General features: G+C 36.2%; 1 protein-coding gene across 2 annotated transcripts in view; it reads right to left on the bottom strand.

Annotated features, from left to right (window-relative positions):
- RRAS2 (RAS related 2) overlaps nucleotides 1-14,840 on the bottom strand; it is a 72,809-nt gene that overhangs the window by 42,564 nt on the left and 15,405 nt on the right. The window contains exon 1 of one of the 2 annotated variants that reach the window (XM_028116902.2): nucleotides 752-810. The exons of the other annotated variant lie outside the window; for it this stretch is intronic. The gene's annotated coding sequence lies outside the window, so the exon portion shown is untranslated. Of the gene's footprint in view, nucleotides 1-751; nucleotides 811-14,840 lie in introns of those variants that run through there. 2 annotated transcript variants of the gene reach the window in all.

Raw genomic sequence — 14,840 nt, 5'->3', positions numbered from 1 at the left:
CCGATTAATACAAATTAAGTCCAAACAACAGTAGAGTTTTAAGATAAATATGCATGTATGAATTTCATTATACGAGCTCTTATATAGTTAAAATACCACTAAGTGTACTCAAAGTGATAAGTAAAAATAAAAATAGCTGAACAAAGGGTGGTCAAACCTCAAAACAAGTGCTATAACCACCACCCAAAAATGCAAAATAGAGGAAGTTGTCTTCTTCAGAGTTTAAGAGTGAAAAAAAAATTTTCATTTTATCTAACTTTTATTCTACTGAGGAAGGGAGTCCCACAGAGGAAAATCAGTTTTGTGCCCTTCTAATGTGTTTGAGGAACAAATACAATTTGCCATAATTAACATTAGAAGAGGTAAGCAGTATTATGTTAGCATCAGAAGCATTTTTATCAGTACCAGCAAAACTGCCTTTTAATTTGCACTAATAAACTAAGCAAACTAAGTCTATAGTAGCTTGCCTACACACACACACACACACACACACACACACACACACACACACACACACACACACACACCCTCTAAAAGAACCCCAAAAGGCTGTGAGGATTAAAATTTTACTCCAAGAGAATAACTGATTATTTTACCAATCTCACTTGATTTCATTCTAAAGTCATCAGTAAAACTGCTACTAGAACTGTGACAATATGAACTCATGCAATAAAACCCAAACAACATAAATTCTCCCCTACTTTACAAATCTCTAAATGCTTTAGGGAAAAAGAAAATGTGTATTACATACTTTCAATGTCTTCCAACCAGCTCTTCATAGATTCATACGTACGTCTTGCCCACAACCACAACTCATGAAATGAAAAAAAAACCTCACAGACGAAAGCTTGACTTACTCCCCACCCACACTACAGGTAATGAAAATAAGTGCTACTCCTTAAAAGTCACCATAAAATGAAGGGACTAAAAAACAGGTAAAACATGAGAAAGCAAGGAGGGAAAAATACAGAGGCCAAACTATTAATCATGATCACGTTAAGTGGCTTCATTAGAAAAGAAGAAGCTCAACAGGATTTCTTTTTAAATAAAATCTAACAATGCGGTGCTTATTACGCTAGTAACAAAAAGGTGAGCAAAAAAAAGAAATGCATCAAATTAGTCAAGAGAGGAAAGCAGGTATGAAAACATCAATATCAAACATGGTAAAATTTATTCAACAGCTATAGTGAGATTTTTAAACGCCGTTAATGCAATAATGGAAACGATATTATTTAGGCAACAAAAAGAATCAATGCAAAAACTATTAGAAGCACTGGAAGTTGAAAAAAATATCTACAGCATGTAGTCAAAAGGGTAGGACACAAAGCACATAAGATGAAGATTCAATGGGCATAAACCAAATTTTACACTTTAAAGCACAGGCAGATTTACCACAAAATGAATGAAGATTGGGCCCTGAGGCCCCTCGGGTTACACAAATGACTTGTTTTCTCATTCTAAACAAATATTCATGTGTGTACACAATTCTGTATTCTCTCTTAAAGAGGGGCGTCGAAACTACACAAGCTTTGGGCCCTCAATACCTGGATCTTTCCCTGCACTAAAGACAAGAAATATATCTTCTCTAATGTCCAGAAATTCCAGATCCCTAGCCACAATGCTAAAAACAGAACAAAATGAAAAAGCAGAAATCAACCAAAACTTAAATTTCAACTATAGATTATAATAAACAATTCAAATGAAAAAAAATTAATTTACAAAATTAAAACAGTATTTCTACAAATATCAAATGATTAATGCAGTATTCACAGGTGAAATCATAATTTTGAATGTATTCATCAAAAGAGAAAAACAAAGTGATAAAGTATAAGATTTTAGAAAACTCTTAAACCCAAAGGAAAACAGAACATAATAATTAAGGATAAATACAAAGGTGTATCAATTGATAGCACTGACAATTTAAGAGCTGGCACTTTGGGATGGGGGTGAGGACCATTCTAGAAAATTTAAATGAGTAGCACTGGGCAGGAATAGCTTAAAGATCTTAGATTCCCCAAAAAAGAGGCAATACACTGGCATGTGGTAGCACTCAAAAAAAAAAAAAAAAAAAGGTGAGAAAATACATATATTCAAGGGAAAGAGGCTGTAACAAAAATAAGATACTCATACACAGCCATACAGTAAAATTGAGAAGCTTCATTATGGTAATATTTTTACACAAATTTTTAAAAAGAAAAACACATAATTACACACAAAGACATTATCTCAAGAAATAGAAAACTAAATTAACAGAAGATAAAACAGACAACATTGTCTAAGTAAAAACTAAGAACAAAATGAGTATCTGGAATAATGACAACAGTGATAAGTTCAGATTTTTTAAATGCAAAATTTAAAACTCCTGAAGAATGTGAAGACGAACACACCATCCCATTCATCTTACAAGACAAATATGATCTTGATCACAGGTTTTATGTACCCAGAAAATGGAAATAAAACAACACCCATACAATTCAATAAAATAAACCAGAAACTTACCAGGTGAAATGATAGTATGTAAAATTCCTCTACTAATACACGCCAATGAAGTGATGCATAGCCTAGGTATCTCATACCAATTCAACATCAAGGGATACCATGAATAATGGTTTAGCAAAAACAAATAGGATCCATTTCTACAGATGCCAAAGGAGTATCTGATAAAATCACATTGCTAATAACAACATTAAAACACTAATAGGATGCTTACTTAACATAACTTATCCAAAAAATTTGTATTTTATATGATGTAGGAAAAAATATCAGTAGCAAACAAGGACGTCTACTGCATTCATTTTGATTTTAACTATTTCGTTATTTTTTTTAAGATTTTTTTTTTTTTTACTTATTTGACAGAGACACAGCGAGAGAGGGAAGACAAGCAGGGTTAGTGGGAGAGGGAGAAGCAGGCTTCCTGCCGAGCAGGGAGCCCGATGTGGGGCTCGATCCCAGGACCCTGGGATCATGACCTGAGCCGAAGGCAGACGCTTAATGACTGAGCCACCCAGGTGCCCCACTATTTCGTTATTTTAAGAAGTTTAAAAGTTCTGGCCCAAGCAGTACAACTATAGAAACAGGATGTAAATATTAAAAGGGAAGAAATATGTATGGAGACAGATGTTAACTGGACTTATTGTGGTGATCATTTCCTAGCATATGCAAATACTGAATCATGTTGTACACCTGAAACTAATACAATGTTATATTTCAATTATATCTCAACAAAAAGTAAATAATAGGAAGAAACAGACAAAAAGGCAAGGAGAAAATATTTACAATACATATAGCTGACAAAGGACAAACAACCCAGTTTTCTAAAAAGACAAAGGATTTGAACAGACATATGGCCAATGAGCACCTACGAAGATGTTCAATGTCATCAGAGAAAAACAAACTAAAATCACAGTGAGATACCAGCACATATCCATTAGACTGGCTAAAATACCAAGTGCTGGTAAGGACCCAAAATAACTGGAACTTCCACACACCTTTGTATCTCTAGCTGGTATCTCACTGTGATTTTAGTTTGTTTTTCTCTGATGACACTGAACATCTTCTTAGGTGCTCATTGGCCATATGTCTGTTCAAATCCTTTGTCTTTTTAGAAAACTGGGTTGTTTGTCCTTTGTCAGCTATATGTATTGTAAATATTTTCTCCTTGCCTTTTTGTCTGTTTCTTCCTATTATTTACTTTTTGTTGAGATATAATTGAAATATAACATTGTATTAGTTTCAGGTGTACAACATGATTCAGTATTTGCATATGCTAGGAAATGATCACCACAATAAGTCCAGTTAACATCTGTCTCCATACATATTTCTTCCCTTTTAATATTTACATCCTGTTTCTATAGTTGTACTGCTTGGGCCAGAACTTTTAAACTTCTTAAAATATAAAATGGTCCAAACATTTCACAAGAAACTGCCAAACTGTTTTCCAAAGTTAAACATATGACCTAATAATCCACAGTGTGGTTTATAATCCAAGAGAAATGACAATATAAACCCATATGCTAACATACATATGAACGTTCAGTGGAGCTTTTTTTTTAAAGATTTTATTTATTTATTTGAGAGAGAGAGAATGAAGAGAGAGAGAGAGAGAGCGCACAAGAGGGGGGAGGGTCAGAGGGAGAAGCAGACTCCCCGCTAAGCAGGGAGCCCGATGTGGGACCCGATCCCAGGACTCCAGGATCATGACCTGAGCCGAAGGCAGTCGCCCAACCAACTGAGCCACTGAGGCGCCCCTTTAGTGCAGCTTTATTCATGGTTCCTAAAAACTGGTAACAACCCAAATGTTCCATCAAGTAAACAGACAAATAAATTGCAGTATAGCATAATATGGAACACTACCAAGCAACAAACAGGAACAAACTACCAAAACAAGCAGTATCATGGATGAATCCCAAAAACATCCCAGACACAATAGAGTACATACTGCATAATTCCATGATATAAAGTCCAAAACAGGCAAAATTAAACTAGAGTGATCAAGTCAATACAGTGGTTATCTCTGGAGGTTACTAATTGGGGAAGGACACAAGGGACTTTCTTGGGGTGATGAAATATTCTGTATCTTGCTTGTGGTAATGGTTACATAGTTTTGACATACAGATTTGTCAAAACTCACCTAATACACTGAATATGGTTGGATTTTATCCTACGTGGCTACAACCAGAGAATGAGAAGGCTACATACAACCAGAGAATGAGAAGGCAAGCAGGAGTGGAATGAATGGTTGTAGCAGAAAGCTTTTACTTTTTGTTTTACATACCTTTGTATTGCTTATATCTTTGCATACGATAAGGTAAAAAAAAAAAAATCTTATTTTTAATGAAATTTTCACTAATATTTCACTTAGTTTAATCAATTAAAAAAATCACACATATATTATCATTAGAGCAAAACAGAAACCAAGACATAGATCTCTTATAAAAGATATAACAATAAAAGAAAATCTGATCATAGGGAAAGTGTGCACCAGATTGAGAGATGTTTTTCTAAGCTTTAAGTGATAAAAGAAATCTTGGTTTTAGTCTATTCTGTGTTTACCATATAAGAGAGAAACTAACTGAAGTAAAAGACATACAGAGGCTTTTTCTATCGATTAGCAAATTTATTTACAACTTTCTAATTATAAAATGACCACTGTAGAAAACTTGTAACAGTATAAAGAAGAAAATAACTCATTATTTGGGTCTCTTTCTTCCCACTGTTTTTTCTATTATTTTAAGGATGAAAATCAGGACAACACATACCATTTTATATTTTTTTCTTTGCATAAATTATAGTATAAGGAACTTCCTGTTTCATCATATAGATTTTTAAAATCATTTTTCATAGGCTGCATTGATCTGCTTTACATCGACTAGAAGAATGAACTATATTTTAACCACTGGCCTATTTAGGACAATTATAGCATGTCACTATTATAAATCATGTCATAATAAATCTTTGTAAAATGGTCTTTATGGTGCTTACTCGTTTCCTTAGTAAAAATCCCTGGAGGCATACTCATCAAGTCAAAGGAGAAGGCTAGGCTATTGATAAAGTACAAACTATACTTGAGAAAGCTATACCAATTGTATTCCCTTAAGAGTGCATTCAGCAGCACTGAAGTTTTAAAGTTTTTTTCCCATTATAGGATATATTATAAGTGCAGTGCAGAAAACCCAGACACAGAGAAGAAAAACACCAAAAATTAAAATCATCCAAGAATGCTTACTCTTGAGTCCTTTCCATACGCACACTTAAACTTGTGTTGTACTGTATATGCATTTATAATCTACTCCCCTCCCCTACTTAATGAGCATTTCTTCCTTACCAAAGTGTCTCAAAATTAATTTTAATAACATGGGCCACTATTTAATCCATCTTTATTACTGACCACATAAGCCATTTCTAAAATTTTAACTTAAGTCACACTGTCATGAAATTTTGTATATAAATCTTTGTACCATATAGTAAATTATACTACATCAGGAAAAATTCTTTGAAAAAAAACTACTAGGCCAAAGTTTGTGAAATTGAAGGCTTAATTCAGCTTTTGGATTTATAATTTCAGGAACAGTATGAGAGAGTATCTCTATCCCCATACCTTTACCTATAATAGGTAACCTTTTATGGACCTTTGTCAATTGATCATTTAAAAAGGGCTTATTTTTTTTAGACCTTTTTGCTACTCAATGAGAGATCATTTAAAACACTCACTGTATTTTGTTTTTTAACTGTTCATCCTATTGACATTTATCTTTTAAGATATAAGAACTGCTGTATCATCAGCAAATTTTTAAAAATATATTCAATTCTGATATGCCTGTAATGTAAGCTATGAAATTACTAATTTGGGTAAAAAATTTTTGCAAAGCGCTTATGTACATCTAGATTATTTTGCCTATTTCTAGCGGAGACTCCCATCAAGCTTTCCCTTGTTTCTAAAATGTCTCCTTCATCCAAAAATCACACTACATATTATTTTCTACCCTTCTGGGAGGAAAAAAAGTATCATTATCCTGCTCAACTTCTGATGCTTCAGTATGTGCTCTAGATTCGATCTTCCACTTTCTCAAAGGTCCTTGCCATCAACAGTCCCTTCTCTGGTGTATTTCCTACCATACCAGCTCTTCCTCTTCAGCCTATAAATAAGATTTTTTTTTTTTATTTTAAACACGTGTACCCCAGTGTTTACCTTCCTTCTTTCTCTTCCATCAGTATTTTTTTTTTAAAGATTTTATTTATTTGACAGAGAGAGACACACCAAGAGAGGGAACAAAAGCAGGGGGAGCGGGAGAGGGAGAGGGAGAAGCAGGCTCTCCACCAAGCAGGGAGCCGGACGTGGGGCTCGATCCCAGGACCCTGGGATCATGACCTGAGCCGAAGGCAGCCGCTTAACCGACTGAGCCACCCAGGCGCCCTCCACCATCAATATTTTTCTTAACCTCCCGTTCAGTGTAGTCTTCTATTCCTATCATTCCACTAATACTGCCCTCTGTGACCTATTCATTACCAATCGAGACTTTTCACCCTTAGATTGCTTAACCCATCTAAGACATGACCCTGCTCAACACAACATTTCTTGAAACTCTCTTCGTAATACCGAACATGGTTTTTGTCTCTAGTTCTCCAGCCCATCCTCCTCGGTCATTCTGTCCCTCTTCTTCCTCCTGTCCTCTTTTCAATGGCAGCCTTCCAGAGTTCCATCTGGAGCTATGAGGACCTCTCCTCCATATGGGTAAGCCTCATCTACACAAGCTACCCTCAACAATCATTTATCACTTTATATTCCCAAATCTCTCTCAGCCCAGATCTCTTTACTACCCTACTCCTCCAATCATAAATATAGATAACACATGGCTTCACATAGCTGCCCCTAAAGCACCTCAAACACAATAGCTGAGCTCATTACAAAATCAAGTTGAATGGCATAATGACTTGCAATGTGAATCAAGAGGCATAAAAATATTAATCCATTGTTAAGCTAATAATCTAAAGTCAAGAGAAATTTTAAAAACAGAGTAAAAACACTGGAGGGGGGCGCCTGGGTGGCTCAGGCGGTTAAGCATCTGCTTTTGGCTCAGGTCATGATCCCAGGGCCCTGGGATCGAGCCCCACATAGGGCTCCTTGCTCAGCGGGGAGCCTGCTTCTCCCTCTCCCTCCCACTCTGCCTACTTGTGCGCGCTCTCTCCCTCTCTGTCAAATAAATAAATAAAATCTTTAAAAAATAAAAAAATAAAAACACTGGAGGAAAGTATTAATTACAGCATTACTTAATATAACCACACCAAAAAAAAAAACTTAAAAGGACTTTTCCTTCTGGGAAGATGGGAGTACACAAACTTTCTCCATTCCTCCTGCTAGGCAAAAGTAAAACTTGACATTATACACAAAATAAACATAAGACTCAAAGAGGAGGTAGTGCCAATCCTTTGGAAACCAAGGAAGAAAACTGTGGCGAGTCCCTTGCAGGTTTTTTTTTTTTTTTTAACCTTGAAAATGCCAGAAATGGACCTGAAAAAGCCTCCAACCTAGAAATGCCAACAGGAACAAACAAAAAGAATCCCAACAAAAGCATGCTCTTTCTGACCAAAGGACTATGAAAAGGGCAACCCAGAAAGATGGAAAACTTTTAGACAATAACTACCCTACTCCAGTCAAACACCACAAAAAACACAAAAAAACCCAACCACTGTGTGGGGCACCTGGGTGGCTCAGTAGGTTGAGCATCAGTCTCTTGATTTCAGCTCAGATCATGATCTCAGGGCCATGAGATCAAGCCCCACGTTGAGTCCCGTGTCAGGCTCCAGCCTGCTTAAGATTCTCTCCCTCTCCCTCTGCCTCTCCCTGCCCTTCACGTGTGCGTGCTCCCTCTTAAAAAAAAAAAAAAAAAAAAAAAAGCCACTGTAGTCCCACTCACACCCCCACCTGCAAAGGCCCAGTGGGGAGTCTAGAATTCCACTCTCAAGGCTATAAACACTCCAATGGGATGGTATCAGAGAAGGCCAGGGCTTTCATCCTGCTGACCAGTAATGAACTCTCGCCTAACACTGTCATGAGCTCTCCGCTAACAGTATCGAAGGAAGATTATGTGGGGAAGCCTGAACTTCCACCCCCTCCCAGACGTAATACGGAGTGTCCCCCCACCTCAGGCTTCAGTGGAGGCTTGGTGGAGAATCTGGACATCTAGCTCCACCTGGCAGTAATGAGGCAGCACCTCCAACTTCCTTCTCCTGCCAGAGTAGTATGAAAAAAGTCAACTAAAATAAATGATTTGAGCACGATCCAAAGCCTCAGGACAAAGTATGAAAATGTGCAAGGTTTCAATTAGAAAATCCAAAAGGAAGATCTTAAACAGAAAGACAAAATAATCAAAAGATACCAACATCAAAATGACAGAGATGTTAGAATCATCTGACAAAGACATTAAAGCGATCTTGATAAAACATTCAAACATGTTTGAAATAAATGAAAAAAAAGTCTCAGAAAAGAAACCAAAGTCTCAGCAAACAAATATGTTTTAAAGAACCAAATGGGAACTTAAGCTGGAAAACAGAATAACCAAAATAAAAAATCCAGAGGATGGCCTAAGAGCAAAATGGAAGGAAAGAAGAAATATCCAATGGCGTGAGAGAGAGAACAACAGAAACTACCCAATCTGAAAAATTGAGAGAAATAAACTGGAGTAAAAGAAAATGAACAGGACCTCAAGGCCCCGAGGGACTATAACAAAAGATCTAAAATTCACATTATCATAATACCAGAAGGAGAAGAGAGGACTGAGAAAATACTTAAAGAAATAATAGCTGAAAATTTCCCAAATTTGGCAAGACAAACACCTACAGTCAAGCAGCTGAGCAAACCCTAAAAAGGAAAAAAAACCCAAAGAAATCCACACCTACATACATCATATTAAACTTCTAAAAACTAAAGAAAAAGTCTTAAAAAGGCAATGACAGAAAAACATATTACCTAAGGGAAAAAACATTTAGAAGGACTACAGATTTCTCATTAGAAACCATAGAGACCAGACGTGACACAATTTTTTAGGTGCCATACAAAAATGAACTATCAACCCAGAATCCTATATCCAGGAAAAAAAAAAAAAATAGCCTTCAGGAATGAAGATAAAGCAAATATAGAGAAACTCTATCACAAGCAGGTTTACTCTAAAAGAATGGCCAAACAGGTTCTCTAAACAGGAAGGAAACAGTAAAAGAAGAAACCTCAAGAAGGAAGGAAGAAGGATGGACACAGCAAAAATATGGACAAGTATGACGGACTTTCCTTCTCTTTAATTTTCTAAAGTACGTTTGACAGTTGAAGTAAAATTATAATAATGGTCGATGTGGTTCTATATGTATGCAGAGGAAACACTGAAAATAATTATAACGTGGGGAGAGTAAAGAGACATAAAGGGAAGTATAAGGTTTTAATACTTCACTCAAACTGGTAAGATGACAGTACCGATTCACTACGATTGTAGATGGAGATGGTAACAGTACTTGTGGGATTTTCGTTTTTTTGTGGGTGTTCTAAGTACAAGAAACTAAAACCCCACAGGTACTATGATCATCTCCATTATACTGATGAGGAAATTAAAGCTCAGAGTTGAGAAAGTACATAGACAGTTAAGTAGTGAATATGAGACTCAATCCCATAGTTACATGGTTCCAAATCCTGATACTTTTTCACTACATTAAAAAAGGGTTCCTGAGATTAAATCTTCATTCAAAAACGTGGATGGGGGAAAAATTTTTTTTCACTAACCTCTAACTGAAATTTAGCATTTCCTTCACTCAACCACCATAGTAGTACCTGTGGCAGTCACCAACAGAAATCACAGATATCTCATGTAACAGATAAATCAGAACAGCATTTACACTCAACACGAGTTAAAAAGGAAGACTTTTGTTTTCAGTATTTCGATAACTGGATTTAAATGTAATTGCTTTCCTTTATAAACCTACATACTTTATTCTATATATTTAAAAAACTGTATTCGGAGGAGTCCACAGGTTTCACCAGACTGTCAAAAAGAGTTCTTTGTACAAAAAAGGTTAAGGAAACCCTGCATGTAGAAAACTTTCCAAATTTTACTTCAAAAGTCTTAATGAACCTCAGCTTCCACTTGCCACTGGAATGGGAAGAACGGCTCTGTTTTTGAGGAGATGCCAGAGAAAGAAAACCTGTAAAATTAAACTCTGCCAAAAGCAAAACATTTTCTCAAGTTCTCAAAAGTCAATACCATAAGAGTCTAGTCCTTAGATGACACTCAAAATCTATCAGAAAAAACACCAAGAAACCCCCAACATACACCGTGAGTTCATTTGTAGGTAATCTCCCCCAAAAAAGAGAATTCAAACCTCTAAACTCAGAAACAAGAACATTAATTCCACCCTCCCCAGCCTTCTACCTCTTACCCACCCCATCCCACCCACTTCCTCTTAAGCACACATTATAATCTAAAATCTAAAGGTGCCCATAAATGACATGTTTTCAATTTCTTTACGAGAATTAGCAACATCTCAGTATACATACTCTCACACTGGAAAACACAGAGTTCCTTTTCTCACTCCCATCTTACCTCTCCAAAAAGCACAAGTATCCAAATAAAGGCAAAGCTTTTTAGATGAATAACCACCAAGAGCATTTTTTCTACTCCCATGATCATCCAAACTTAGAAATAAAATTCCTTTTCATTCGTAAGGCCACCAAAAGGGTAACACATTTTTAAAATAAATAATCCTACCCCCCCAAATTATCGACTCCTGATGAAACATGTTCTCATCCCAAAGGTTATCCATTTTATTAATGAGCCAAAAACATATACTATACATACATAAATACACTCTAGATTGTCTTTCAATCCTTAGTCACACCTACCTAAAACCGCATTATGTGAGCACTCACTCTGTACATCTACAAATAGTAGTGAGAATTTTGTGATGGGAAAAGTTAAAGTCTCACTTCTTCATACAGGAAATTTAAGGCAAAATTAATCATCAGTTCCTGTAACCAATATGCAATGAGAGGCAGTGCTTTGGAAAAATGTTCAAAAATGGTGTATAGTAATTTTAGAAGCAAATCACAACACACTTATACACACACATCCACACAAAACAGTTTTGTTCACAAATTCAAATATGAACATTTTATTATAATAAGAATTGCACTCAACTTTTATTTGCTGTTTTAATAGTCAGGGGAAAAAAAAATAGTTTCCCACCCTGAAGGAAAGCCCCTAAAGAACACACTTGTGTCTTGTCAACCAAGTCATGATACCTTGAACATCAAATGAAAAGCTAAGTTTCCATCTGACTACATATTTAAGTCAATTCAGAGTACATTATTGTTCTTCATTAACCATAAAATAACTCAGAAAATGTTTTATGAAGAAAAAATATTAAGAATATGTATCCCTACGTCCCAAGTTAGGAAATAAAATCTTAGCAACAATTCTAGACCTTTATATGTCCCTTGACAATCATATTCACCCTCCTCCCCATCCCTACCCCAAGAGGTAATCAATTCGGAACCTAAATCTGCTGTTTGTCATTCTCGTGCATTTCAACACTGATATATCCACAGAGTGAATACCTCGACCTTCCTAAGCTGCTTTTACCGAGAGGATGTATTACAAATCTGTGTCCCCACACTAGCTTTCAACAGTGCCCTCAGCAACAGTTTTAATAGAAACCCATCAAGTCATCAAGTGTGCTTCTGATGAAGCCTCATTTACTCTTTCCCTCTCCCCCTCTCCCCAAATTCAATGCTCCCCCCAAATTCATACTGGTAAGAGGTAACAGAATTTCATCCATTAAATGAGAATGTATCACTCCTTGCAGTTCCCCTCTAGTAGATGTTGGCATTCTTGTTCCAATTTAACATTCGTAGTCTATAGTAAGAAGACTGGTATATTTTAGGAGTTGGGAAACCAATCTCAGCTTCACTGCTTACTTGGCTAGAGAACCTTGGGCAAATCGCTTCTTCCCAAACCTCCATCTCCTCTTCTATAGGATGGAAATAAGAATGACCATGATCACCTTGCCATCATAAAGGATTGTTGCTGCTATTAAAAGGAAACCATGTACACAAAAAGTCTCTGAAAACAAAAGTATTACACAAATGCAAAAATCATAAAATATAAGTTCTAGGTATTATAAAAACACTTAAGAATTATTTTAAAAAGTTAAAATGTGGCCAACCAATTTTTAATAATTCATTAAATGCTTTTACTACAGAACTTAAAAGTATTAACAATGCTGAAATAACACAACTTTCAGTCTGTTTATAATGAAATTAACCTCTACAACTAAATAATTTGTTCTAAATTCCACAGTGAACCAAGAGTCTCACTTCCTTAGAAATTATGATATAATAATTAGAAACTCTATAAAATCTGCCACAAGAAATTACACACAAATCATGTTTTTAAAGGTAATAAACTCTATTGGACCAAATGGGTTTTTTTATTTCTCTTATTTTTTAAGCAATTTAGAAAACTCCAAGGAAGGACAGGATTTATTTTATTGACTATTGTGGGAATGAGTTCCCCCACCCCACCAAAAAAGAATACCACACTCCGTCTTCCAGCTTGGGATGAGGCATTATCAATGCAGGTGTGAAGAATATCATGGCCCCTGTCAAAGTAAGGACAGTTCTATTATAAACCAAGCAATGAGACATTTATATATTGTGTAGAAAGAAGTATGGTGACGCCTGGGTGGCTCAATCCGTTAAGCGTCTGCCTTCGGCTCAGGTCATGATCCCAGGGTCCTGGGATCGAGTTCCGCATCGGGCTCCCTGCTCGGCGGGAAGCCTGCTTCTCCGTCTCCCTCTGCTACTCCCTCCCTGCTTGTACACTCACTCGCGCTCTCTCCCCCTGACAAATAAATAAGATCTAAAAAAAAAAAAGTAGTATGAAGACAACTTCTTAAAAATCGTAGGGAAATAAGGCCAAACAAGATAAAACAACCTAATTAATTTTTTAAAAAACTTGTAACGTCATGTGTCCTAGGACTATAGAATCTCAAAGGACCCTAGATATAATCTATTTCAGAACCTCCATTTCACAGATGAAGAAACCAAGGCCAACAAAATATAGACCCTTCAATGAATAAAGAAAATGTAGTTTAACTGGAGGCCCCTAGAGAAAATGTGACTATAAATCAAGCATTCTTTGAGGGGATTAAAAAAACACCCCTGTCACAAAATGTAAACTGGAAACAGCAAGTGTAGGAAAGATGAAGAAGTTAGGAAATGATACGGAAAAAAGGACAAGAGTTGAACAATGAGAAAGCACAACCTCAAAGGCTCAAAAATAACTAGTTATTAACCTGGCCTTGGTATCTCTACCCACAAGGTATTTATTAATCACAAAGGGAATAGCCATCACTTTTCAGTGGTTAACGAAGCAGTAAGATTCCACACCAGTATTGGGAAAAACAGACCAACATGTGCTTCCCTAATACGAGGTACTGGAGGAAGACCTTTCCTTTGTCCTATTTCTGCCAAAACTACACAATTTGATTCTAATGATAAGAAAACATCAGACAACCCAAATTGTGGAATATTTTACAAATAACTTTAAGACTAAAAAACAAAAAACATGAAAAATAAGTGCAATGTGCAATCCTGGATTGGATCCTAGACCAAAAAAAAATTTCTTTTGTTATAAGGACATTACTGGAAGAACTAAGTTTAAATAATGTTATGTTAGATAAGAGTATTACAATTTCCTGATTTGGGTAACTGTACTAAGGCTATATTAAAGACTCTTTTTCGTTCTTTAGTAAAAACACTAAAGGGACATTACTTCCACAACTTACTCTCAGAAAGTTCACCAAAAAAAAATGTACAGGATACTATGGGAGGGGCACCTACTCCAATCTGGATATTCCCTGGGGAAAGGCTTGCTGGAGATGAACCCTGAGTCACATCTAGAAAGATGACTAAGAATTAGTCAGATAAAAGGGCATACTTGGTAAAGGATAGAGGTTCAGAAGAGTCATGGATGTGCACTTCACACAAGATTGTGACTAAGTGTGATGAGACTGTGTTTCTCCAGACATAACACACTGTGTAAGAGCAGGAAATTCAAATAAGTATGTGCAGGTATCTGGGGGTTGCCAGGTCTGGAGAGAGCAGTAGCCAAGGCAGCAAGTACAGGAGTAATGGGACATCGATCACAAGGAGGCAGGGGAGCAGAAAGGGAGGCAAGGTGACACTTTAAACAAAACTCCACTCCCTATTCAATCCCAGCTCTTCTAATTTCAACTAAATGTAGAGTGCTTCATGAACCTAACTTTTTTAAAAAATGGAAGAAAAAAAAAACCCTCAAAGA

This window comes from Eumetopias jubatus, unplaced genomic scaffold (genome assembly GCF_037043125.1).
Source record: "Eumetopias jubatus isolate StellerSeaLion01/CBP00866 unplaced genomic scaffold, mEumJub1_p1.0 scaffold_13, whole genome shotgun sequence".
Taxonomy (NCBI): Eukaryota; Metazoa; Chordata; class Mammalia; order Carnivora; family Otariidae; genus Eumetopias; species Eumetopias jubatus.
This window is presented reverse-complemented; position numbering and strand designations above follow the sequence as displayed.